Source organism: Tenrec ecaudatus, chromosome 17 (assembly GCF_050624435.1).
Source record: "Tenrec ecaudatus isolate mTenEca1 chromosome 17, mTenEca1.hap1, whole genome shotgun sequence".
In the NCBI taxonomy this organism is placed as follows: domain Eukaryota; kingdom Metazoa; phylum Chordata; class Mammalia; order Afrosoricida; family Tenrecidae; genus Tenrec; species Tenrec ecaudatus.
Genome location: NC_134546.1, coordinates 64,131,677 through 64,157,191, shown reverse-complemented (window position 1 = coordinate 64,157,191; position 25,515 = coordinate 64,131,677). Strand labels below are relative to the sequence as shown.

The 25,515-nt window shown below is 52.6% G+C and overlaps 1 protein-coding gene across 2 annotated transcripts in view; it reads right to left on the bottom strand.

The window, feature by feature from the left end:
* The window catches only part of MEGF11 (multiple EGF like domains 11), a 264,875-nt gene that overhangs the window by 114,441 nt on the left and 124,919 nt on the right, over window positions 1-25,515 (bottom strand). The gene's annotated exons all lie outside the window — the stretch shown is intronic.

The following is a 25,515-nucleotide window of genomic DNA, read 5'->3' as shown; positions in this document are numbered from 1 at the left end:
AGACAGCAGTCAATGCCTCATTTACCTGGTTCAAAAGTATTTTATCTGAGATCTGAATCCCAACCCTGAATTTTCCAATAGAAAAACAAACAACAAAAAAACTCCTACCCAACTTCTGGGAAGATGGTGACAGAGTGACAAATACCAGAGGGACTCCACAGAATTCAGCCCAGGAGAGTTGCTTAGAGGGAAATTCCACACTGCTAGAATGCAGGAGGAGCATCATAAAGATAAGTAGGCACAGACCCACCGGGTTTTGAGGGGCTGGGGGCTTTTGGCTTACCTCAGTGGAGGCCAGTTGGGGCTTGACCTTGGCTCCACTACTGTCTCTGCTGGAGCCAGGACCATTTGGAGCCTGAAGGGCGGCTTGGTCTCAACACAGCCAGTTTGCCACCACCCTCCTCAGGGCAGGGACTGGGCCCGACCAGCTCCACAGGCAGGGATCGGGGTTCAGCTACATTGTTGCTCTTGTTTCCATCTCTTCTCTCTGTCCCGCCCCCCCCCCCTCCCCACCCCTCAGTCTTGGAGGGCTACAGAGGAGCTTTTTCTCAACACAGCCACAGCTTGCCACTGCTGCCTCAGGGCAGGGACTAAACCTTTCAGCTCCACTGGCAGTGATCAAGACTCAGCTACATTGTTGCGTTTGTTTCCATCTCTACACTGTATCCCCTCCGGCCTTTCTCCCCGCCATGCCACAGGCTCAGCAGGCTTGCTTTCTAATATTTTTCCCTCCTCTTTGTCTCTTTCTGGGTTTCTCACACACTACTGCTCATCTCCAGACCACTCCCCTTAACCTAGGGCATTTAGGTCTGCACTACACCCAGCTAGATGAGCCCTAGCCTGTATAGCTAGCCCAAGGCTGAGAAAGCCCTGCTGACCTCCACCAGGGGATACTCTGCTCAATTTCTTACAGAGGAATTTCTACCTGTGTGCCTGGGGTCCTAAGGTAGCTTGGCCAATACTTCTCAACCTTCCAAGTTGCTGCAGGAACCTCTACCCAACCTCCGCAACACCAAAGCAGGCAACCAACTAGCCTTTTGGGTCACTCCCCTGAGAGGGAAGCCACAGGAGGAGAAAGTGGTAGGTTAGTTTCATAGTGAAGTTAGCTGTAGGCAGTTCGAAGAAGCATTCCTACAAATCTCCCAGAGAGAGCCAGTGCTCTTTGACTATCTGGAAAATGGCACCTGGATCCACTAAAACATCGCAAGGCAAACAGCCATCAGCCCCAATGACCTCAACAAAAAACCGGGAGAAACAAAAGGCAATGGCAGAAGATGTCCTGAATATAGCGACATGCATAGAAGAAGCAGATATTGAGCTGCCACAGAAAGAAATTTTCAGAATGCTATTTGGAGTCATACAGGATATGAGGGAACAATACAGAAAAAAGATGAAATGATAGAGGAGATAAAAGCCATAAACAAAAGGGAAATACAGGAGCTTAGGGAGGAGATAACAAAAACCAGTAGCAGAAACATGGACCTCGAGAATCAGCTGGAGGAAGCAGAGAACCACATTAATGACTTGGAGGACAGCCAAGCAGACTTTAACAAACGCAAACAAAAATCTAATAAGATCATCAGCGAAGCTGAAGAAAACTTAAGAGCTATGTCTGATGCTATGAAGCAGAACAGCATTAAAATTATTGGCTTACTGGAGGAAGACACAACAAAGAAGTTATCTGCAACAATAGTGAGAGAATTTTTGGAGGAAAACTTCCCCAACTTAATGAGTGAAAATCAGGCAACTATTCAGGAGGCTGAAAGAACACGAACTAGACTGAATCCCAAGAAGTCACCAAGGCACATAATAGTTAAATTATCCAACTTTGAGGAAAAGGAGAAAGTCATGAGAGCAGCTAGGGAAAAACAACCATTCACATATAAAGGTTCCCAAATAAGAATATGCTCAGACCTATCAGCAGAAACTATGAAGAAGAGGAGAGAGTGGAGTGACATATTTCAAAAATTGAAGGAAAATAATGCAAACACAAGAACACTTTACCTAGCCATATTATCGATCAAGATAGATGGAGAAGTAAGAGTCTTCCCAGACAAGGGAAAACTCAAAGAATACGTTAGAAGAAACCCAGCCCTACAAAAAATCCTTGCCGACCCAATATGGGCAGGATAACAACCCTCACCAAGCATAAATAAGAGACCGCCACATAGAACAACCTCACCCAGAGGGCAAAAAAGAGAAAACAGACCTCAAGATACCATTGGCTTAAAGTTGGAAAGAATTCAAAGTCTGCTGAGGTAAGCTTTAAAAAAAATGCAAAAGGGGCACAGGGAAAAAAACTATGGTATACAAACATTCTTGGGGTGAGGACCAGGTAATATGGCAGGGACCAGACCAAATACAGGGATACACATGGAGGTGGGGAAAGGAAAAAAATAATAATAAAGAAATGGGTAGCAGGGGTACAGGGCACTAACCCACCCAAGGGGAGGGTACTGTTTATATCTCCACAGGGAAAGAGGGACCAGACTTCAACCCAGTGCTCCAAGATGTGCATGCAACATGCCAGCGTGGAGTAGGGAACCAGTGGAGAGGACTGGGGGGCCGGTCCCAACCCCCAACTACTAAGTGGACACCTGCACCTCCCTCAGAAGAATTTATTTCAAAGGATGGCACTGAATCTGCAGCTCCAGGAGAGGGACATATCTGATCAGAGCACATGGGAGCAGATGAAGGGGGAGGAGGAGAGAGTGGAGCACATCATGGCCCACCAGGCCATGAGGACGATGTTCCCAATTACAGCAGCCAGTCGACAGAGAGGACCACATGGTTGGCCCCACTATGAGACATGGCGCCCCTCACTGATCCATAGCCCTATAGGGGACAACACCAGAGACACAGTGTGGGAATTGCACCCGATCTGATCCCGCCACACCGAGGCAAAACATTAAGGGGGTGCAACAGAACAGCAAGGGAATGGAGTGGCACGGTCCCCAGGGAATGCTGAAGGTAGACTTTGGGGCCAGGGCGTGGTGCCCCAACAGACTGGACCGGAAAAACTCCTAAAGGCCAACAAACAATCCTTGAACTAACTACAAGCTTCTCTTTCTTGTGGGTTGTTTTTTGTTTTTTTTTGTCATTGGTTTGTTGCTGTTGTTTTGTTGTATATTGTTGCTTGGTTTTGCTGTCCTGTTTTTGTGCATGTTATTATCTCCGCAGGTCTGTCTAAATAAGATAGGCTGGATGAACAATTGGAAGAGAAAACAACAGGACCGACAGTTCCATGGGGACAGGGGAGAGGGGGAGGTGGGGGGAAAGGTAGTGGTTTTAATAAACCCAGGGACAAGGGAACAACAAGTGATCCAAATCGGTGATAAGGAGGGTGTAGGAGGCCTGGTTGGACATGATCAAGGGTAACGTAACCAAGAGGAATTGCTGAAACCCTGGTGGGGACTGAGCATGATAGTGGGACATAAGGAAAGTCAAAGGAAATGGAGGAAAGAGCTCAGAGGCAAAGGGCATTTATAGAGGTCTAGATAAAGACATGTACATATGCAAATATATTTATATATGAGGATGGGGAAATACATTTATGTGCATATATTTATAAGGTTAGTATTAAGGTAGCGGAAGGACATTGGGCCGCCATCCAAGCACTCCCTCAATGCAAGAATACTTTATTCTACTAAATTGGCATTCTATGATGCTCACCTTCCTGACACAACTGCTGAAGACAAAGAGGATGAACAACCAAAGGTGGTGAAGAAAGCTGATGGTGCCTGGCTATCAAAAGATAGAGCATCTGGGGTCTTAAAGCTTGAAGGTAAATAAGCGGCCATCTGGCTCAGAAGCAATAAAGCCCACATAGAAGAAGCACACCATCCTGTATGAACACGAGGTCCCTAAGGGATCAGTTATCAGGCATCAAAGAACAAAAAACCATACCATTGTGTGCTCACCTCCCTGATACAACCGCTGAAGACAAATGGGTGCATAAGCAAATGTGGCCAAAAAAGCTGATGGTGTCCAGCTATCAAAAGATATAGCAGCTGGAGTCTTAAAGGCTTGAAGGTAAACAAGCAGCCATCTAGCTGAGAAGCAATAAAGCCCACATGGAAGAAGCACACCAGCCTGTGCAATCACAAGGTATTGAAGGGATCAGGTATCAGGCATCATCAGAACAAAAAATCTTACCATAGTGAATGTCGGGGGGAATGCAGAGTGGAGACCCAAAGCCCATTTGTAGGCCACTGGAGATCCCCTTGCAGAAGGGTCTTGGGGAGGAGACGAGCCAGTCAGGGTACAATGTAGCAATGATGAAAAACACAACTTTCCTCTAGTTCCTAAATGCTTCCTCCCTGCCTCCCCCCCCCCCCACTATCATGATTCAAATTCTACCTGGCAAATCTGGCTAGACCAGAGGATGTACACTGGTACAGATAGGAACTGGAAACCATCCAGGGCGGATGGTGTGAGTGGCGATACTGGGAGGGCATAGGGAGGGTGGGTTTGAAAGGGGGAACCGATTTTATGGATCTACATGTTACCACCTCCCTGGAGGGCAGACAACAGAAAAGTGGGTGAAGGGAGACGTCAGACAGGGCAAGATATGACAAAATAATAATTTATAAATTATCAAGGGTTCATGAGGGAGGGGGTGAGGGGAGGGAGGGGGAAATGAGGACCTGATGCCAGGGGCTTAAGTGGACAGCAAATGTTTTGAGAATGATGAGGGCAATGAATGTACAAATGTGCTTTACACAATTGATGTATGTATGGATTATGATAAGAGTTGTAAGAGCCCCTAATAAAATGATTAAAAAATAAAGCTCCTACCCACCCATGCCGGGAGCCCTGCTGGCACTGCGGGTTGGGTGTTGGTCTGCTAACTGCAAGGTTGGCAGTTCAAACCTACCACCCGCTCTGCAAGAGAAAGATGAGGCTGTCTGCTCCCTGATAGATGAACAGCCTCAGAAACTCTGGAGACAGGGGCTATGAGTCGGAATCAACTCAATGCGGTGGGTGAGGCTTTTCGGTTTCCCAGCCATCTCATTTCCCCCTGAAAGCACAGAGTTCGGCAAAATTTACACACAGTGACTCCTCTCGGCAACCCCCTGACAACCCGTAACCTTGACAAATTGTCTCTGATCCAAACTGCCTTCTTTCACAAAGCTTCCAGCTACAAATTCAAGCTGACAGCGAGGTATCACCTTCAAAATGACAAGTTTTAAATGAGTTATTATTTGTAAAGGGCTGACAAGCATGTCCAGGACATAGTAGGTGCTGCACAAGTATTTGAAGTTTATTTACTTTTAAGCCTTTTTATTTTTTTAATCCCTCACTCCTTTGTGAGGGAGTGTAGAGTCATTTCAACACCTTGGGCAGTGAATGAGCCCTGTATACCCTGGTTCAATTATCTGCTCCCTCTGACCGGGGCAGGCTTGCCCGTGGAGAGAGAAGTTTCCCCAAAGGTGTCTCACTGGGGCCGGGGCTGATCTCGCTCCTCCCCGGGCACTTCCAGTCGCCTCTCTCTGCCTCATTCCTGGTCACTGACGCTGGCCTGAGTCAAACTCCCCGTGATCAGGTTGCTGGTCAGTGCTGCTTTTCCTTTCCACGTGAAGCCGGGGAGAGCTTCGGGGTGCTGGGAGCCCCATCCACTGAGTGACCAGCAGCAGCAGGGGGCTGGCCTGGGAGGGCTCGCCAGCCAGGCCTGTTATTACTGAGATGAAGCTGTCCTCATCATCATCATCGTCATCGTTGGCTGACAGCCCCATGTCAGGCCTGGCAGCGGTGCCTGGAGTGACGGTGGCCTCAGTGCCCAAGAACCCTGAAGATGCAGCTGCTCCTAATGCTGCATCATCAGAACAAAAAATCTTACCATAGTGAATGTCGGGGGGAAATGCAGAGTGGAGACCCAAAGCCCATTTGTAGGCCACTGGAGATCCCCTTGCAGAAGGGTCTTGGGGAGGAGACGAGCCAGTCAGGGTGCAATGTAGCAACGATGAAAAACACAACTTTCCTCTAGTTCCTAAATGCTTCCTCCCTGCCTCCCCCCCCCCACCCCCACTATCATGCTTCAAATTCTACCTGGCAAATCTGGCTAGACCAGAGGATGTACACTGGTACAGATAGGAACTGGAAACCATCCAGGGCGGATGGTTTCATAGGTTAGCATGGCTCTTGTTGGCGTTACCTGCTGTCGAGTCAGCAGACCCCAGGCACGGTGACCCCATGTGGAGAGAGAGGATACAAAGCACAAGCCTGACTAGGGGTTGCTCGGCCCAATGTCTCTAGGAGAGAGATGAGGAGTCACTGGACAGAAGATCAGAGAGGGTTGGGGAAAGGAGAAGCGGTCTGGGCGGACAAAAGAGCCGGACGTTCAAACTTCTCTGGGTGAGGAGCTGGGAGCGGGGAGACAAGCAGTCAGGCTGGGGAAGGTGGGAGGAAGGGGGGCCGGGCTGGGTGTGCTGAGATGAGAAAGCAAGCATCCACAGAGCCTCAGAAGATGCAGCCCCCATGTCAACAGGCCAATAGGCTTGACTGGGCTCTCCGAGGCCTCAGGGAAGCAAGGTGGCCCGAGGGGGCAGCTGGCCAGGAGGGGGAATGCCTCCGCGGGCGCGCATGGCTGCACAGGACTCTCTGCCCCCTCAGGTGCTTGGCAGTCTCAGGGGTCCCACAAGTCCCCAGCACAATTCATGGGCCACCCCTTCCATCTCATCAGGGACTATCCAGGGGGCACTGCCCAGTCTAGAGGGTCAGTTCCATGTCTTTGGTTCAACGCTGGTCCCACCTAAAACTAGAGGGTGGGCACCAGGCAGCCCTGGCCCAGGTGGCCACAGGCTGGCCCATGGTGTGGGTGGGGTGGGCACAGGGTGGTGGGGGAGCCCAGGGGCAGGACGCACACAGGGTGCCCAGTCTCCATCTGCGGAGGCAGACGGTGTGAGAGATGGAGGAGTACGCGAGTGTTCGTCAGACAGTGCGAGCAGAATCTGTGTGCGCGTGCAGCGTGTGTGGGTACATGTGTGTCAGAATGTGTGTGAGTGCGGCTGGGGGTAAAGAGCACGGGAGGGCTTCAAAAAGTTCATGGAAAACTCAGAATGAAAAGAGAGTGGCATTTTCCCACACCTTTTTTGAAGGCCCCTGGTGTGTGTGAAAGTAGTGTGTCCGTGTGGGTGCAGTCAAGCATTCCTGACTGTCGGCGAGAGAGGAAAAGGGGCATTTCACACAGAGCCAGGAAAAAGCACACGCTGAAGGGATAAGCAGTACAAGAGAAGCGTCCAGAAGGTTGGGGATCTGCTAGAGGCCTCTGAGGGTGATCAAGAGATGGAGATGTGTGAAGAGGGAGAGAGGAGAGGCAGACCGAGGGAGAAGGACAAGGATGTTATGGGGTCCATAGCAGACCCAAAGGGCAGCCAGTCAGAGGCCTGAGGGGCCCCAGATGGAGCCCCACCAGCTGAGGGCAGAGGATGGGCACACAGGAGCCTCCTTGGTCTGAGGGTATCTAGATGTGGCCACCTAGTGAACCAGGAGAAGGGAGGGGGAGGAGGGAGAGGGGGCAGCTCTGTGTATATGAAGGTGTGAATGGCCTGAGGGGGGCAGGGCACATGAGTGTGAACTGAGGAGGGGCACTCACCACTTTCTCCCTGTGCCCCTCACCTCCCCAGCCCACCACGGCACAGCCCTGGGCCGCATCAATCCGGACATGACATCCTCATTCTGCTGAGCGCAGTCTAATTTCCGTGGGGGGGAAACTTCCCTGGCTTCCAAATCAAATCACTCAGGGAGGGAAGGGGTGTGTGTGAAAGGAACCAGGGGAAATAAATGTATTCAGCAAGTGTATTTTTATTCCAATAAAACTTGATTCAATCACCACCATGAATATTTCATTTACGGGAGGTAGCCCCCCGACCCCCTCCTGAGTGAGCTGGTCTCAGGCCAATTTGGCCCTCCCCCTAGGGGGAAGCACGGCACCTGTCCAAGTCCTCGTGCAGTGCTGAGAGGGGGGGACTGCCAGCCCCCCAGCCTCAGAGCTTCCCCCAAACGGTGTGAGTTGAGAGCCACTGGCTGACTGGGTGACCTCGGTTGGGCTTGCTACCTCTCCCTCCCTCATGAGAAGGACTGAGGATAAGGCGGATGTGGACAAACCCTTTCTATACATCGGTTCTTATCCTTGTGGGGGTTGAGACACCAGGCATGAGCCACCCCGACACCTTGATCCCCCAAAAAATGACCTCTCTGGCCTCATGGCTTTGAGACATTTCCTCTGCTGTCCTAATCTCTTACCTGCCCGCTGTGTCCCGGGAGGCAGAGTTGTGAGGACATACAATAGGGAGGAGACGGCAGACGGCTGTGGTCTGGTCGGCACCTGGCTTCGCTGAGGGGTCCTTCCAGGTGGAATGGGTGAGATTGATGGCGTCTCTGGTTTCATAAGGGAGAGTGCATGGCCAAAGCCTGGCCAATGAGGAAAGCCCTATCCCCTGGTCACAGTGACTGGTTCTGGGATGAGCATGTGACCCACCACGCCAATGAGACACGATTCCAGGGTTGGGGTTGGAATAATTATCTAGAATGGTGCACTTTCCCCCACGGGGGCTGCCAGACTGCAGGACTGTGATCCTGAAGTTGCCCGTGCCCAGTTCTGCTCTGACCTGGGAAGAGAACACTCCCAAATGAGCCAGAACAAACCAATGTGGTGGTGCCCCAAACAATACCCCCCCCCCGTTCCTCTTTGTTAGAAGAGCCACTAAGTCCCCCTGTGAACTCAGACCACCTTAGGTGGGGTTTCTGCCTGTTGCAATCAAACATGAGATTCAAAGCCTGGGAACTGGAGCATGTCTACCTGATGCCTTCTTCCTCCCTAAGACATGTCTAGGGCAGCGTGGCATCTGGTTAGAAGGCTCCCTCACTTCTGGGTCACCTCTGAATTCAAGAACTGTCAGAAGACCCTGGAGGGCTGGGAACTTCGCAGCAGCCCACAGGAAGCTGGTGCAGGATCCTTGCGCTCCCCTCCCCTACCTCTCCTGCCACTCTCTGCATTATTGTCACCAGTCCACCAAGCAATGCCCAGGGGGCAGTGGAAAGATGGACCTGGGAAGCCGGGCGGTGCAGCTGTCCCTGTTTCCCTCTGTGAGATGAGGGGATTTGGACAAGATGGAACTTGTATCCAAGACAAACGACATTCACGAGCCTTTTTAATGTACCCCGCTCGGGACATTTAGAGTAGGGACAACAGGTCACAGCTCCTCATCCGAATAGGCCTGGTGGCAGAATGGTTAGGACCTGGATGCTAACGAGACACGGCCGTTCCGTGGGAGCAAGAGGCTTCAAGAGTTTCCAAGACCGCAGCCTTGGGAACCCTGCGGGACACACCTGGCAGGCCTTACAGGATCATTAAAAGTCAGAATCGATGCCAGGTCAGAGGGCTTCATTTTGTTTTCCGCTCACAACCTCTTTGGGAATAGATCACACGCATGGAAAGTAAGCGCATGCACGCACGCAAGATGCCGCCCTTAAGGCAAAATTGAAAGTAGGGCCGATGGGCCTGCAGGCTCCTTCCTGGCCTGGAGTGGGCAGAGGGTGAGAAGGGCAGAGGCCGCAACCCAGGGAGACACTGCCTGGCCTGGAGCACACAGTGGTTCTCTTGGAGAGATTCAGGGTCTCTGGTTTGCGGGGGCTCCCTCCCCCCAGAGCTGGCACGCGAGGAGAAGTGTGGAACTAAGACCCGGGTGAGCTGGTACCTGGAGGGAGCAGAGAGGGTGGGGGGACAGGGCCTGTGAGGCCCTCCTTTCTGCTCTCCATTCACCACTTCTTTCACTTGGGAGACTGCACAGTTCAACGTGGCTTCTGGGACGTCTCTCCAGAGTCAGGGGAGGCCATGAGGCTGGAGTACGGAAGGGGACCATCCAGGAAAGGGCAGAGATCTGGGGCCAATGAGGAGGCTGGGTGTGGTGAGGCAGGCAGGCAGGTTTGGAGGCCTGGGCAGGTTTAGGGTCAGGAACAAGTGTGGAATCAGATATAAAGAGTCCTGAACTAGAACAGAGTGCTACAACCCTGGCCCTGGGTCACGGCTAGTTGAACTCAAGACTCCTTCCTACAAGCCAGGTGTGGACACACTGGAGTAGCCTGGACGGTGCAGGACCTTCAGGCCCATTGACTCGCCTCTCTAGGGCCACCAAGCAAGGCACTGCGAGATATTCATTGCACAAGGGGGTCCATCGGGTGTCGGGAGTTGTAGCAGCAGATCCCAGCCTGTACCTTAGTCACCGTGCCCTGCCCTGGGCTTGGCCCACCTCGGGGAAGAGTTGCCGCAGCAGGGTTTGCAGTGATTGGAGCGTGCTTTCTCAAGGCCCAGGGGCTCCGAGGGGAAGTGCGGGAAGGGGGGTCGACAGTTATATCATCTGATGCCAACTTGAGACTATTAAGAGTGAAGGGGGGAGTTTAGCCTGTCAATCAGGTTGTTGCTTGATGACCTCATTTGGATGCGCTACGGAGATAAATAGCTCACTGGAGATGGGACATATATATTCTCTGCTTGGTCTTCCTGATGACAAGACACATGGAGCTATGCTAGAGTCCTGGAGCTAGAAGGAGCCATGTGGAGACCCATGCCAATGCTGAGATGCTTACACTGCCACTAGATCCACAAGACTTCCCACCCACTGACCTGTGATCTTCCTGCAGTCAGCGTCATTGCATGTGATTCATGAGTCTGAAGAGAAATTTATAGATTCCTCTTGGTATGGTATTAGACATATGGGCTAATATCAGACTTGTCGGACTTATGGACTTGATCTGGACTGGGCTGGGATGTTTTCTCAATATTCAATTGCTCTTGTAAATAAATCTCTTTCTTATACACATATTGAGTGTCTATGCATTTGTTTCTCTAGTCTACCTGACTAACTGGGACACAGAGGCTCTGCCCTGCCGTGGGTGTAGGTTCTGGCAGGGTCCTCCCCTATGACTCTGTCCAGGGCTGGGCTGGGCTGGGCTGTGGTCCCTTTCCCAACCACGCCTCCTGAGGAGCATCCTGCCTGTCCAGATTTAGGGATCCGCTTTTCTGGAAGCAGGCTAGGAGCCAGTTCTCCTGGCTTTCACTATTCCCATAAATACTTTCCCTCCTGGACTCAATGCAGCACTGGCCGCACCTACAGGATGAGAAAGGCCTGTGGCCCCGTTTCCATCCCCCAGGGGCTGAGGCCCATTGTCCATGCTGCTAACTCCAACTTGCCCTTGCTCCTGGTGCAGGCAAGATTCAAAAGAATGAACCAAAGGGCCAAGCTGACTGAGGAGACTTGGGATGTGTATTTGCTTTGGCTGTGATTTTACTCATGATGTGGTAGAGCTTAGGGGAAAGTGAGGAAAATGTCTTCAACATAAACAAACACCTTGAGGCAATGAGTTGCTGGGGCTGGGGATTCGGGCCACGGCCTCGGGGGACGCCAAGGTCAACTGGCCCCACACCGTTCACAGAGACAACGAACGTTCTCCATCCTCCTTTGGGGAGTGGTGGCTGAAGTTTAAAAGCTGCTATAGTGCCACTGGTACCCTCTCCTCACCCAGAGGAAAGAAGAAAACAACAAGGAAAACAGAAATAGACAGCTGGAACCATTCAGACACACGGACTACTAGACTATACAGACATCCATCTCCACAGTCCCAAGTCCAGACGAGATCAGTGTCTCTCCAAGTGGGCAGTATCGCCCCCTAGGGGTGCTGGAAGGATCTAGGGGGCTGCAAAAACAGGAAGGCTGTGTCCTAGACTATGGGATCCAGTACAAAGTTTTCATTGTCAGGGAGGCACCGGGTAATTTTCTGTTTTGAGCCAGACAGTGCCCAGCTACCGCTCCCGGCTGCTCTGGAAGGATCGCCTCAGAAGGTCCCCGACGGAGCAGGCGAAAAATGTGGAACAAAATTCACAATCCTAGAAGAGACTCCACGGCCACGGTCCTTAGTCTTCCCTCAGATCTGGAATTGAACAGCACTCCCCACCCCCGCCCCTTGATAGACTAGTCAACCACTGAAGGTCAAAGAGCAGCATTTCCTCAAGGTCAAAGCCAGAGGGCTCGGGAAGAGGAAGGATGGACACGGGAAACACAGGGCGGATGGGGGAGAAGGGATGGGAAAGGCCAAGTTGAAACCAAATGTTTGTGAACTGTTGAATGCAAAACGGATGATCTACTCTGTAAACGTCTACCTACCTCACAGTAAAAAGTTGTTTTCTTTTGTGTCTCCTCCTTATTCTCCCTCCCCTCTCCTCTATCCCTCCCTCCCTCCTTCCTCCCCACTTCTGTCTTCCTCTTCCTTCACCTCCTCCTATACTGCCCTTACCCCAGTACCATGGTGGCTCAAGGGTAGCCCCTAACCTTCCCTTTGGGTGACCTGATTCCAAGCCCAGCCAAGGCACCGCCCACACCCACCACTGCCCACCTACCGGTGGAGGCTTTCGTGTTGCTGTGATGCTGACCAGGTTTCAGGGGCGCTCCCAGACTAATTTAGAACAGGAAGCAAGGCCTGGCAACCTACTTCCCCAAACCAGTCCATACCAACACTATGGGCCACAACAGTCTGACCCACCACTGGCCATGGGGTGGACACAGGACCAGGCACTAGGGGTCACCATGCGCTGGGGATGGATAGGGCAGCAGCTAATGTCCACAGCCATCTCAGTAGCTCTGGGGTAGCCCCTAGATACCCAAATCCCGGTTAGAAATGGAAACCATTCTAGAGGCCTGCTTCTTCTGCACCCTCTCTAACGAATCGGTCACCCAACTCCATCGAGCCCACTTTTCACACTCCTTAGTTTCCCCGCACTCACCTTTGTTCAGGCCTCATCATTGCACAACTAGATCCTTACCCCCGCCCCTCTCAGTGTTCCCTGACTTGACCCCCACCCACTTGGCTAACCTGTAAAGTGAGACTGCTCACCTGGGTGGGTCACTGGATGGTACATGCCTAACTAACCTAACAGATGAACCTGCTGAGATGGATCTACGAAGACACCCCCCCACACACATGCACACCCATCCTCAGAGTCTTGCTGCTCTCTAATGAAGGGGGTTGAGCTGGGGCCCACTGGGTGGCAGAGGGTGTGGGTGTGACCTGGGTGACTGCTGCTGCTTAGGGCCATGAGCCACAGGTACCCAAGCTGTGACCAGAGTGTTAGGTCTCAGACTCTCCTCAAACCCGAAGGCTGCTGAGCACCCTCTCACCAAGATGCTCGTGCACACGTGCATGCAAGCTCACGCCTTGACAAGAGGACAGTTTTGCCTGCACTTTGAAGGAGCTCCTGGTCTCAGGCCCAGGGACGCAAGGTTAGGAAGTTTGTTTGCCCTTCCAGGTCTGGAGTGAGGGGAGGTAGCTGTGCCCGGGCCCGTGCCCGTGCCGGTGCCCGTGCCGGTGCCTGAAGAAGGAGGTCTACATCCAGGACTCGTGGCCCCACAGGGTGACCCATTTGCAGGAGGCCCAGCTGGGGCTGGAGACTGTGGCCGCGTGGCCCCGCCACATGCAGGCACACTTAAAAGGCAGATGAATGGGTGGTCAGGTGTGAGGAAGCCGGCCAAGGCACCATGTTGGGCAAACACAAGGCATTTGTTCGAATTTGTAAGGCGCTTTATGAATCCCTCGAGCTGGTTTTTCTGGGCAGAGAAGCTTCCCAGAGACGCACAGCTCCAGCTCCAAAAGGCTCCTCTGTCTGCGCTTGCTGTAGACTTGACACAAACCCAAGGGGGGTCGGTGTGCCCGAGCGTGTGGTGTTCGCAAGAAGAATGGGGGCCGGATCAATGGGCTGGATTAGGAGCCTGCCACCAGGGGAGATAACAGCAGTGGTGCAGCCAGAGGCTCCCACCAAATGCCCTTACTCTGCACAGGGCCAGCGTGTCAATCACAGGGGATTAAAACCAGCTGGGGGCACAGGCCTGAAGAGAAAGGCCTGAGGCTGGGTGAGCAGCCAAGAAGGGGGCTGGGGTGGGTGGGGTCCAGACTGCAGGCCTGGGGGTACCTAGAGTGCTGCCAGGGCTGGGGGGAGGCTGGGCTGGAGCCAGGGCAGGAAAGGGCTGGGTCAGAGGGGATGCCTTCACCTGCAAGTAGAGTCGGGAGACAGTGAGGTTCAGGTGGGGCTGGGCAGTGGGGTGGGAGCCAACTTGGAATCTCACTGACTCAGTGGTGTTGGCACTCCTGATGCCCACGCCAAATGCTGGATGGATTTTCAAAGCCAGTCTCTGGAAGCCACACACCTCCATTGATAGGCCAGGTGCTGGGGGCACTTCTGAGGCTGCTCAGAAGAAGCCCCAGTGGAGTGGTGGGTTAGGAGCTGGGTTGCTAACTGCAAGGTCAGTGGTTCAAATCCACCAGCAGCTCCTCAGGACAATGATGGGAAAGCCTTGGGAACCCCATGTGAGGTCATTACATCAGTCTGAATGGACTCGATGCCAGTGGGTTTGGGGTCTGTCCAGAAGAAGCCCACCTTGCTGCCAGCTCCAGAGGTCTGTACATGAGGTCACCCCCTGTGGCTAATGGGGAAGGTACTTTTCCTAAGTCACAAAGCAGGTCAGGGCCACCTGCAGCTGTGAAACAAATGTCTTCATGCCTGCCTCAGAGGGGAGGGGTCTCTGGGGGTTACACTGTGCTAGGCCCCGCCTCCCCCCTCCTGGGCCTTACATCATAGGCTCCTTTTAGGATGCTGCTCAGCTACTGATGGTGGGGTCAGAGGAGGGAACTGTGGCCAAGGCAGGATTTGAACCTGGCTTTGGAGTAGGTGGTATAGTGGGTTACTCATTGGGCTGCTCACTCAAGGTCAGTAGTTCAAAACCACCCGCTGCTTCCTGCGAAACAGATGAGGCTTTCTACTCCCATAGAGTTACAGTTTCATAAGCCCACAGACACAGCTCCACCCTGCCCTAGGGGGGTCTCTAGAAGGCCACTTGCTGGCAGTGAGTTTTGAGTCTGGGGAGTTTATAAGAGTCGCCTGTGCAGGGTTTAGCCTGTCTAGGCTGAATGGAATGTGTGTGGTGGGGGACGGGTTGGGGGGGCGGGTTGTTGCAGGCCCCTCCTGGGAATCCAGCCTCCCACTGCCACGTTAATGGCCTGAAGGGAAATCATCTGCTGGAAGGGATTTTCCCCGCAGCTCCGAGATCAAAGCCTGGCCGGGAGAGAGCCCCTCACTGGATAATGAAGATGAATCCCAGCCAGGTCTGCCCAGAAAGAACGTTAGCTAAATGAAGATGGCCGTTCAGTGACTGTGGAGTTTGTATCAGGGCCAAATTGAACTCTCGCTTCCAGCGAGTAGATGCAGAACTTGGGCTAGTGCCCAAGAAAGAAGGAAATGCGCGCTCTCTCTCTCTTTCCCCCCACTTGACAGCTCAGGGAGGGGCTGGTTTCAGGGGCTGATGGGTGGCCAAGTTTGTTGAACCTCCCACTGAGCAGACCCAGAGCCCTGTACCTCTAAGTCAGGACTCTGGGCAGAAGATTGAGGAGGGGAGAGGTGGAGAAAGCTCAAATGGGAGGAGCTTGATGGGATGGGGGTCCCCAGGGTCGCTGGTCTTTGAGCTTCTATGTGATCTTGAGTAAAACTTAACCCTCTCCAGACCCCAACTCTTAGTGAGAAAATGGGAACAGTAATTAAACACCCAGGATCCTACACCCAGGCAGTGCCGTGGGAGCGGTTAAGGGCTGAATCTCAGTGTATCAGCCTTTCATGGCTTCCCCTACCCCCTCTTCCCCGAGGTGCCCAGAGACACAGTCTCGTGAGCTTCCAACCCAAGCCCACCACCTCTCCAAACCCCAGAGTAGTGGAACATCCCCAAGCCACCTCGTAACCTGGAACCCTAATAATAGCACCACCTCCCAACTGCATGGCACTGAGCGCCTGGCCAAATGGATGGCCAGTCAGCAGATAGGCCTGGCGCCATGGTTAGGACGTCTGGACGGCCAGTCAGCGATAGGCCTGGCGCCATGGTTAGGACGTCTGTACGGCCAGTCAGCAGATAGGCCTGGTGCCATGGTTAGGACGTCAGGACGGCCAGTCAGCAGATAGGCCTGGCGCCATGGTTAGGAGGTCCAGAAGCATAGAACTTTGGTTGTCAGTTAGTCTGCTATGCCGGCCCCATCCAGCCAACAGCTCTCTAGTTCAGGGGTCCTCAAACTTTTTAAACAGGGGGCCAGTTCACTGTCCCTCAGACCTGTTGGAGGGCCGGACTATAGTTAAAAATCAAAACAAAAACAAACTATGACCAAATTCCTATGCACATATCTTATTTTGAAGTAAAAAAACAAATGCGGCAAAAACACCTTGGGGGCAGATAAATGTCCTTGGCGGGTGGCATGTGGCCCGTGGCCCGCGGGCTGTAGTTTGAGGACCCCTGCTCTAGCTGAATCTATCCCCCCCCTCTACCAAGCCCCCTACCCCAGGCGATCTGCTGTATGGCCAGGGCAGAACATCCGCATCTGAAGATGTTCCTTTGCCCCTGCTATGCAAGAGAATCCCCTGGTGGGGGTGGGGGTGGGGCAGGAGCTCCAGGGCAGAGGTCTGGGTGGAGCCTGAAAGTCTGCATTACTAGAGAGCTCCAATGCTGCTGCTGCTGCTGCTGCCGCTCAGGCCAGTGGCTTTGTCAGTGCCGCCCTCTGGAATCACCTGTGGACCCCAACTCAGGGCGACAGGGAACTTGGCTCCATTGGGTTTTCATGGCCGTGGCCTCTTGGGAGCAGATCAACAGGCCTTTCTCCTGAGGTGCCTCTGGGTGGGTTCAAGTTGTCTATCTCTCAACTAGCCAGGGATGCAGCTTAACGGCTGCCTGTGCCACCTAGGTACTTAACAGGGGGCCTGCCATGGCATCAAGGACAAGACAGGGCAAGTGGGCCTCTGATAGACCGGGCCGGGTGGAACCCATCCTCCTCTGCCACTGTGGACAGGAACGCTTTACCAACACTCCAGGGTGCACTCACTCTATCCCACTCACCGCTGAGGGCCCTGCCTCCACCCACTATTCCACAGGGGAGGCGGGCACTTCCCATTCCATTCCACCCCATCACAGTGGGTCACAACCTCAGACCCCGCTTCAGAACCACAGGGGGTGGGTGCGCCTTGGGGGGGGTTCACACGCCTGGGTCCCTCTCTGAAGATTCAGCGCAAACAGGCGGAGGGAGGGAGAGGGCAAGAAGCTCATTGGTGATGCCCCGGACGCTGCTCTGCAGGAGAAAGATGTGGCAGGCTGCTTGTGGAAAGGCTACAGCCTTGGAAACCCCGAGGGGCAGTTCTACGCTGTTCTGTGGGGTTGCCCTGAGTGAGGATCCACTCAATGGGCACAGGTTTGGTTGGTGTGATGGTTAGGGATGGATTGTGTCAACTGGACACTCCTGGGTAAGGGTAAGGGCAGAGCTCCATCTATCAGTTGCATTGCAGCCTTGGCGTCATACTGCCTTTTATATAAGAGTGAGAGGCGGTGCAGAATCTAATCCTCTTTGGCGTTCGAATTGCCTGCCAATCCCAGGAGCCGTCAGCAGACTACTGACAGTGAGTTCATTCAGCCAACTTCAGACTTCTGTATCCACCAGCCTGTGCCCCCTGCTGTCTCTGCTTCAACATCCTGCGTCTGTGAGTCAGGGGAAGCCTGACTTGAACGGAGTTGGACTTATCTATTTCTACAACTGTGTAAGCCATTTCTTTATATATAGAGAAGCCAACCTAACAAAGTTGCCTACCCTAACTGTGAGCTCCCTTGGCAGAGGGACCTCGTCTTCTTCATCTCTGTAGCCCCCAATGCACTGAGCACAGACACTGCACATTGTAAGTGCCCAACGAATGTCTCTTGTAACTCAGAAAATGTTTGTCCCTGCTAGCAAGCCAAGAAATACAAATTAATATAACCCAGAGGCCCAATTTTACATCCTAAATTAGCAATTTAGGGGCAGAAATGGTAACAAGCACCATTGACGATGTTGTGTTAACACGGGTACACACATTACTGATAATACTGAACATTGGAATGGCCATTTTGGAAACCAATATGGCAATATATATCAAGGGTTATAAAAATGCTCATTCACGCTGACCCAGTAAGCCCGCTCTTAATGCTGCATCCAAAGGAAATCTTTCAATGGAATAATAGGTATTATATATGCAGGAAGGAAGATATTCATCGCAGCACAATCTGTAAGAGCCCCAAATGGAAAACCACCTAAATGTTGAGCACTAGGGGAATTGTTAAGCAAATTATGGTATATAAACCAAACAAACTATTATGCAGCCAGTTAAAATATTTAGAACGATGTAACATGGAAAAATGCTTATGATAAAATGTGAGACGTAAAAAATCAGAATGCAAAATTACAGGCGCATTATAACGAGGTAGTAAGAACGTAGGCGGGCTGATAAGGATCAGAAGGGACTATGCAGAAAGGAAATTAATTACTGTGTCAAAAGTGGCAAGACCAGAGGTGATTTATTTTTATTTTTAAACATTTCCTTTAATATTGTTCCAATGCCATTTTCACAATGTAAACGTTAAGCAGCCAAATAAGAAATGCTTGCCAAATGAATCCAAGGAGAGAGAAAGAGGAAGAAGGGAGTGTTATTTGGAGCTCCAGGATCCAGAGGGTGGGGGGGCAAGAGTCCTTCAGGCCCAGATAAGCAGTGGGGCTCTCAATAGGACCGAGCCTCCCAGAAGTGTGGCTGCCAAAACACAGCACTGCCCTGCTTTTTAGGGGTGTTCTCAAATGATCTGGGGTACTTTGGTTCAGAAGGCTAGATTTTCCCAGAAGCCCATGCTTCCTAGCAGAACACCAATGGGAGTTAAGTCCACAGTCCAGTTCAATGTTCAAGTTCAAGGGGGTGGTGGGAATGAGGTCTTCCTTCCATACTAGACGAAGCCCTTCTCTCTACACTCACCTGTCCTTGCTCCCACGCCCAGAGTGAACACTGGTTCCCATGTCCTGGGAGAGTCCCAGTTTTGCCTGCGACCCTGACTTCATGAGTAATGGCCTTCCTTTTTGCTTCTGAAAAACATACACTGGAACCCCTAGGGAGCAGACTCTACTTGGGTACCCAGGGTTAGCCTGCAGTGGGAATCAACTCAAAGGCAACTGGGTTTCAACTCTCTGTTTTGCTTTTGTCTCAAAATGCCCCACTCGGGCTATGGGCACCTTACCTCACCTCTGCAGAGCTTGAAAGGAGAAGGAAATGTGCCGCCGGGATGAGTGGAGCCATGGACTGTGCTCCGGGGCCCAGACCCAGAGTTGTCAGGAAGCATTCTAGTTCAGTCTTGGCTCCCTACCCCCTCCCATTCCCTAGCTCCCATGAGTTGTGGCCATCCTGGGCCCATATGAGGACTATTCCCAGATCTCGGCACCACTCCTGGGCCTTCCTGCTTCAATGACTGTGTGTCTTCTGCCCTGCGTCCTCTGGACCTCTCTCTCCTGGTTCCGGAGACTTTCAGTTTTAATCAGCTCTTCTTCCCTGGCCCTCCCGCCCCAGCTCTTCTGCTTCCAAGCCAGTCGAATTCCCTTCTCTATTTCCGGGGACATTTTTCACCTGTCCTTCTCCAACCAATGTTATCTCAGTGCTAAGCGGGCTCATAATTCTGCCCAATGTCACGGGAATTCTTGGCAATCTATTGCTCCTGACAGTGACAAAGTCCTCCAGCCTCAGCTACCTGAGCCTAAACTTACTGATGGAGGCAGGTGCTAGCTATTTCTCACACGCCTGCGGTACACACATGGCAGACACGCCGTGTGCAAAATGGCGGGCTTCATAGTCTCTGTCCAGCAAACACCAGCTTCATCACACGTGCTGCACACAGATCAAGCTGAGAACATGGAAGGCCCACTCCGAATGCACCATCACAGTGTCCAGCACATAGTCCATACCTGGTGCATACGTGCCTCAGATACCCCCCCCCCCCCAACACACACACACACACGCCGCTTTGGGCCTCCTGCCCGAGTGGGGCATTTCCCACTCAGGGAAAACTCCTCAAATCTTGCCACAGAGGCTGCGCGTCGCCCACAGCACTGAACAAGGCCTACGGTGCTGAGAATTCATTACTGCTAACGAGCATGCCATGCCTAATTACTCTAATTCCCAGAGCTGGCTCTCAGGGGCAGACCCCGGGCCTGGTTTCCATTCAGGAGAGAAAGGATAAATGGACGTTCCGAGGCAGTGGGGCTCGGGGGCCACTGCAGAGAGGCTTGGCCCTCCCTGTGCCCGAATCAAAGCCACGGCAGTTATCCACCTGCCCTGCTGTCTCCTCCACGTAAGGGAAGCCGCACTTCCTTCGGAAGGAGCAGGACCCAGGGTCCAGGGCTCTGCCCCAGCACAGGGCAGAGGCTCCGGCACGCTCGAGAAGCGCTCGTTATTGGGGATGTTCTCCTGCTCTGGCTTAACCCACAGGAATGAATTTTCTCTCAGTGTGCTCACACAACCCAAGGGGCTGACGTTCCCAAGTCAGGGTGCAGCCTCGCCGGGAGACTTTCTGTCAGCTGTGGAGGAAGTCTTGCATTGGGTGAAGGCTTACAAAGCTGATCATCTGGTTTGCATTCAATAATTCATACGCATTTTAGTTCATCTCCTCCATTGCCGTTCCTCCACGTCACCTCACCCACCACACCTCCTCCTCCCTGCCCCCACTCCTCCTCCTTCCCTAGCCCATTGGAACTTGTCCTCGAGTTAATGCTGGCCCTGGTGACCAGGTGACCAGGGAATGTGCTGGACGTGTGCAGTGATTTGCCCATTTGCAGCGTCAGGGCCCACCGAGCCTCGGCTGGCGTCCCTCGGTGGGTGGGGTGTGTCTGCAGAGAGGGTGCTGTGCGCAGGGTTAGCAAACACAAGGCGGACTCAGCACACACTGTGTCGCTCCTTCTCTATGGTAGGTTGTTTCTTTTTAACAGCTCCATTTTAAAAAATATTTTTTCATATATTATAACTTGTTTTTTCCATTTTATTGGGGGCTCTTACAACTCTTGTTGCAAACCATACATCAATTGTATCCAACATATTCGTACATATATTCCATGGTTCTTCTCTAGACATTTACTGTCCATTGAGCCCTTTTCCATTCAACAATTTATATGCATTTTGTTTTGTGATGTGGACTGCATTCTCCTGAATGGAATAGCATGCTTCCCACGTCCTCCCTGGCTTCCCAGCTCCATGAGTCCTCTCCGGCCCCTGCCTGCCTTTTAAGCTTTGCTTTTGGGTAAATGCTGGACCTTTGGTCACCTCTGTTGGATTGACCCCAGAAGTGCATTCCCCATGATGCTGTTCACATCACAGCTCCTCTATTCTTGGATGATAATCCGTCACCAGAGGTGGGTTCAGTTCCGGGCCTGGGGGTGTCTGGGGGTTAGAGTCTCCAGAGCTTCGGCAATCTCCATCAGTACAGCTGGCCTTCCGATGACTTGAATTTCCCCTACATTTTGTTCTCCTTCTGTGTCTGGGACCTTCGGTCACAATCCAGATCTGAGTAGAGAAGTGGTGGTCGCTGGGTACCATCTAGTTCTTCTGGTCTCAGACTTTTGGAGCCTGAGATTCTGGTGGTCCATTAGTCCTTCAGCCTGATTACTTAAGACTTTGATTTTTCCCGCTCTTCTTTGCTCCAGAAGCGACCAACAGTTGCATCTGAGATGGCCACTTGGAAGCTTCCAGGACTCCAGCCACTATCTACCATGGGAGGCTGAAGAGGACTGTCTTTGAAACGCTACCTTTTGATCAATGTATTTTCTTTCCCTTCCAGATCCAGGCTCGGGTTCTAGCCGCTTCAGCACTCCAGCAACGTATCAAAACAGAACGATCTGCCCTCCCGAGAGGAGTGCTGGCACCACATTCAGGACCTAGCGTGGTGGGGGGAGAGCAGGGGCCACGTCGCCTAGAAAAGGTAATAAGGAAGCGCATTGGAGAGCGCGAACTTCTCACAGGGCAGTCCCGGACTCGAATATCCACTCGGACGCCCACTAAGCTCCTAGGAGACCCGTGCGCTTGGGCACGCGACTTATCTTTGACACGCTTGACGGGGGCTGATCCTCGAGCAGGCCTCGCAGGCTGCTGTGAGTTTAAATGAGCCGATGTGCACAGACAGGCAGCCAAGTGCCTGGCACCGAGGGAAAGGGAAATGGCGGGAGGTGCCCGAGTGGTTTTCTTAGATGCGTGGCAGTAGCAGCACAGTTGCCGCGGGCACTGTGGCTGCATCGAAACATCTCCTCCTGGCATCTGATGTGTTTCACACTGTGGCTTCAGCCTGCACGGCCCACCTCCGGCTCCTGCAGTGGGCGGAACTGTCCCCTTAAAAAAGATGTCCCCACATCCTGATGCCCCCCACTGCCTGTGACTATTTGGAAAAGGTCTATTTCTCTCTCTCTCTTTTTTTCAACCCTCCCCACCCAGCAATTTATTGGTATTTCATTTAAGTTACACTGCCACATACGTGTTTCTATGACTTCTTTTTAAAAAGCACAAAATGAGTTTTAATTCTTCTCGAAAGGGAACTCTTCTCGGCACACCCGGTGGGTGAGAGAACAGTGATTGTAGAGATCTCAGACTGCATTTTGAGTTCCAAGGCCGGGCAAGGCCACGCACATTCTGGGGAGAGAAAACAAGCCAGTCTTTCCTTTTCAAGCACATGCAGTAAGGGGTTAACCCCTCATCCAAAATATAATTAAGGGTGAATCAGCCAGGATTCGCTGGCTGGCCTCTAAGGCCAATGACCAAGGTCCTTATAAGGAAGGGGGCACAGGGACACAGGGGCAGCAGTGATGGAGTGATGCTGTCACAGCCAAAGGAACCCCCCCTCCCCGGGACGACCGCACAAACCGAGGAACTAGCTTTCCCTAGAAATGCCCTCCGAGGGACCTCACTCTGCTTTGGGTCTCCTCTGCTCTCCCAAACTAGCAGGAGGACATGGAATGGTTTTGCCAGCCCCCCAATTGGTGGCAATTCCCTATCGTGACCACAGGAAAATGAAAACAGTCCCCCTCACACACACACAGGGTTCACCTGACCTAGGCAGGTCTTCTCTGCTTGTCCCCACCTCCATGCCTTTGCTCCTGGGGTCCCCTGGCTTGGAAGAGCCCCCTTTTTCCTTCCTTATTAGCAGCCATGGAGCTGGTGACCCCCTGCGCCGTGGGATAAAAGTGCTGCCCAGTTCCGCACGCTCCTCCTGAGAAGGTGGGGATCAGCCTGCTGTGCTGCATGGGATTGTCACAGGCTGATTTGGGGAAGTACGTTGTCAGGCCTTTCTTCCTGTTCCATCTTTATCTGGAAACTGCTAACACGTGCTCAGTAGCACAGCAACACACGATGGGCGGGTGGAGGCAATGCAGGCCGGGAAGCAAACCCGGCCTCTCATGCTGCAGAGGCCGACCAGACCACTGAGCCACCCTGCTCCTCCTTTGCTGGCCCAATCGCATTCCTCCGGCATAGCTTCAGCTGTCGTCCAACTTCCACCACGAACCACCTCCCCTCACTATCGTGGCACGTGGTTACGCACTGGGCTGCTAACAGCAAGGTCGGCACTTCGAAACCCCCAGCCGCCCTGTGGGAGAAGAAAGGGCTTTCTACTCCTGTCAAAAGTTACAGTCCTGGAAACACACGGGCAGTGCTGCCCTGTCCTATAAAGGCCACCGAGTTCACATTTAAAAAATGATGATCTAAATACCATGCACCCTTAGCTTGAGAAACAGAAAACAACACAAAAACCGTACAAATTCAGTGGGAGCCTCTCGTCCCTCCTTGGCACTGCTTCTCTGTCCTCCCCGAGGGAACAGACCTCTGCGGCGATGTCTTCATGCCGTTCCCACGTGCCTGCACCTATCCTTACAGGAGTGGGGCACACCTGTAAATGTGGCCCACACGCCTAGACTCTGGGCAGCTGAGATGTGCACCCTGTGCCGCGTGTCTTCGACCCCTGGCTTTCCACACAGCCGTGGGGTCCTCTGGGTCACCTCCCAGGCACTCGCTTGGGTCCCGCGGCCGTGAGTTTGGTTTCTGAGTTTACAGTGTTACTTGTGAGTTACAGTGGTATCATGGCCACTAATGCCCTTTCCTGTCTCAGGGCTTTCTTTCAACCCCTCTGGGTCGGCTCAGCCTCTGTAGGCACAGCCCAGAGAGCCGGGAGTTAACCTGGGGCAGGGTGGGGCAGTGGGCAGTGAGAGGCAATCCTCCACCGATGGGATAGCCCCCAGACTTCTTCCTTCAGAGGGCCACGCCTCATGGGAAAGTTCCACGCTCCTCGGAGGGGACCCCCATGGCCTGAGCCCCAGTTCCCTGAAGCATCAACCTGCCCATGTTGCTGGGGTTGGGGGGGCGGGGTGCCAGGGAGATGGTTCTAATAGGAGCCGGCTCTACAATCAAAACTCACCTGATTACACATCCTGTAATTACATAATATTTCCATCTCGTACTTACTGATCCAGTGAATCAGGAAGCATTTACTGAGTATCTACTATAATCACGAGAGGAATCAACCCATGGTCTCGCTAAATGGGTCTGTGGGTTTTCCGATCTGAGCCCTGCTATTTCCTGGGAGGATGGCTTCAGGCAGCTTACACACCTCGCTCGCCATGCCTGCTTTCCTGAGGTGGGACCGGGGTAGGGAGGGTCTACATCGCAGAGTGGTGAGGGCAGCTTCTAGAGGGGTCTGTGTGAGAGACTCGAAATTCCTCCACCCTCTCAAACTCAGCCAGGGTCTCCTTCACCTGAGAAGACCATTCCTATCTGTCTGGAAGCTTCTCTGAAAGCAGGGACCAACATTCTCCTTCCAGACGAGATGGTCCCCAAGGGAAGGAAATTCGACTCTCCTACTAGATTAAGGGTCTCCAGAGGTAGGGACAATGTTCCCTTATGCCTGGCCACTTCCTGCCAGGGGCTAGTTCTGTGTCTTTTGTTGGGAGCTGTCGAGTCTGTTCTGACGCCTAGCGACCCAATGAAGAAAAAGGAAAGGCTGCTCAGCCCTGCACCAGCCTCACTGTGGTGATGTGTGATGGACAAGCCCATTGTCTTCTCCCCACCCCCCACCCCACCCCCAGTGAGCTAGAACTCTTGAGTTCAGGGTAGGTGACCAGGACACGGGCAACAGGTCCCCTCAACCCTGACAGCCCCTTGATCACGCCAGACCTGGAAGGTGGAGGAATTAACCGGAGATGCAAAACCCACTGGTTGCAACATTCAACAATAAATAAATTAATTAAAACCCCCAAACTTTCCTTACCAGCTAATGGCAGCACTTACCAAAGCAGTTTTATATGTAATAAAACTTTTTTATTGTTCCAGTCTTGGCTTGGCGAGGCAGAACAGAAAGACAAGGCCAGTGCCAAGGAGAAGGAGGCAAAAAGTAATTAACAAGATTAATAATAAAACCTTCCTAAGAGGGTCAGGGACAATAAATTCAGGCACGCCCCTGGCTTCTCGTCAAAGGTGGGGTGACAGGGAGGGGGGGAATTTCTGAGCCCGGGTTTGGGGATGTTTACACTCTGTTACAAGGGAAAAAACAGGCTCAGGACAGAGCTAGATTCTTCTCTTGCTTTTGCAATGTGGCTAATAGGTCTCAGCTCCTGCTTAGCCAAATGGAG